Source organism: Rhinopithecus bieti, unplaced genomic scaffold (genome assembly GCF_001698545.2).
Source record: "Rhinopithecus bieti isolate Rb0 unplaced genomic scaffold, ASM169854v2 scaffold_37463, whole genome shotgun sequence".
NCBI lineage: Eukaryota > Metazoa > Chordata > Mammalia > Primates > Cercopithecidae > Rhinopithecus > Rhinopithecus bieti.
The window spans coordinates 724,112-725,452 of NW_016815818.1; the positions used below are offsets into that span (position 1 = coordinate 724,112).

General features: G+C 60.7%; 1 protein-coding gene and 1 long non-coding RNA gene across 3 annotated transcripts in view; one reads left to right on the plus strand and one right to left on the minus strand.

Moving 5' to 3' along the window:
* LOC108516382 (uncharacterized) overlaps nt 1-635 on the minus strand; it is a 3,830-nt gene extending 3,195 nt beyond the window's left edge. Inside the window, exons 1-2 of the long non-coding RNA XR_001881805.1 lie at nt 477-635; nt 166-249 (exon numbers count right to left, since the gene is read on the minus strand). This is a non-coding gene — a long non-coding RNA (uncharacterized LOC108516382). The remainder of the gene's footprint in view (nt 1-165; nt 250-476) is intronic.
* Nucleotides 1-1,335, plus strand: part of NRGN (neurogranin) — a 7,448-nt gene extending 6,113 nt beyond the window's left edge. Inside the window, exons 3-4 of one of the 2 annotated variants that reach the window (XM_017853815.1) lie at nt 216-233; nt 642-1,335. The gene's annotated coding sequence lies outside the window, so the exon portion shown is untranslated. Of the gene's footprint in view, nt 1-212; nt 234-641 lie in introns of both variants that reach the window. The other variant, XM_017853814.1, reaches the window with a different exon arrangement.
* The last annotated feature ends 6 nt before the right edge of the window (nt 1,336-1,341 follow it).

A 1,341-nucleotide genomic window follows, 5' to 3' on the forward strand; every position in this document is an offset into this window, starting at 1 on the left:
CTGACAGCTGCCCTTCCCAGCCCTCCCCAGAGGAGCAGGGGAGAATAAGGGCGGGCTGGGGGTGCAGGAGGCGTGGAGGGAGCCAAGGGTTGGGGGATAGAAATCCGAGATGGGAGGTGGGTGGGTGGTTAGAGGCTGAGGGTTGGGCGGATTCCAGGAGCTCACCTGTTTCTCCCTCTGTATCCTCCTTTCTGCCCCGCCCTGGACCGAAGAAGAACTGAGCATTTTCAAAGGTAATGAACACGGCCCCTAGGCGGCGGGGTGGGACACATGAGTAGGAGAAAAGGATCGAATCCCAAGCCCTTTCCTCTGCCCGTCCTCAGCCCTCCCAGCCGGGGAAAATGCACCCTGCCCCTGCAGGTTTTCTGATACATCCAGACCCCTGAGGCTGCGACGGGGACATACATATGCAAAACCCCATTTGGCTGCACAAGCCCGGCCGAGGGGCAGAAATACAACGCGGCTCGCACACGTACCTGCCGCGGGGCTCATTTCAGTGCTTTGACTCGGGGTGGGGGGTTCTGGGTGACTGAGGCCCCCTGGCACTCCCGGCCCAAAGAATCCTGGTACTGAAAGGGGGAAAGGAGGCGGAAGAGGAAGTGGCGGGAGAGGGCAGGTTCTCAGACCTTTTCTCTCCTCAGTTCTCGAGGAGAGATGGATGCCGCGTTCCCTTCGCAGCGACGAGACTTCCCTGCCGTGTTTGTGACCCCCTCCTGCCCAGCAACCTGCCAGCTACAGGAGCCCCCTGCGTCCCAGAGACTCCCTCACCCAGGCAGGCTCCGTCGCGGAGTCGCTGAGTCCGTGCCCTTTTAGTTAGTTCTGCAGTCTAGTATGGTCCCCATTTGCCCTTCCACTCCACCCCACCCTAAACCATGCGTTCCCAGATCTTCCTTCTTTTGCTTCTCGCCCACCTCTCCCTGCACCCAGCATGCAGCTCTGCCTCCGCAGCCTCAGTGCGCTTTCCTGCGCGCACTGCGGAGGGCGCCCTAAGCGTCACCCAAGTACACTCACTTAAAGAAAAAACAAGTTCTTTCGTTCTGTGCGCAGCTAAAAGGGGCGCCCTACATCTCCGTGCCACTCCCGCCCCAGCCTAGCCTCAGGACTTTGGATCTGGGGTGAGATGAAGGGAAAGTGTTTTTATGGTTTCGGACGCCCCTTGCTCTGACCGGAAGAGAAGTCCCTATCCCACACCTGCCTGTCACGTTCCCTCCCCTTTCCCCAGCGCACTGTTGAGGGCAGCCTCTCCAGCTCTCTTGTTTATGCAAACGCCGAGCGCCTGGGAGGCTCGGTAGGAGGAGTCTTCCACGGCCCCGCCCCGCCCCTGTCGGCCCCGTCACGCCC